Source organism: Penaeus monodon, chromosome 34, assembly GCF_015228065.2.
Source record: "Penaeus monodon isolate SGIC_2016 chromosome 34, NSTDA_Pmon_1, whole genome shotgun sequence".
NCBI lineage: Eukaryota > Metazoa > Arthropoda > Malacostraca > Decapoda > Penaeidae > Penaeus > Penaeus monodon.
In genome coordinates, this window is record NC_051419.1 from 32339352 (window position 1) to 32339595 (window position 244).

Genomic DNA, 244 nt, shown 5'->3' on the forward strand with positions numbered 1-244 from the left:
TTGGTCGGTGTAAGTATGTATGTGCGGATATATCCTATTGAGGAATATCATATGCAAATTTAAATAAACCAGTCTTTACCTGTCGGGTTAAACATCTCTCTCTCTCCTATTACTCCGATGAACAAGATTTTGTTCGCTAATATATGATTTTTTCCCAATAATTCTTTATTTTTTTCCAATGAAATTTCTGAACTATTTTTATTGTTCCATATACAAAAACACACACATGTATATGTATAAGAAA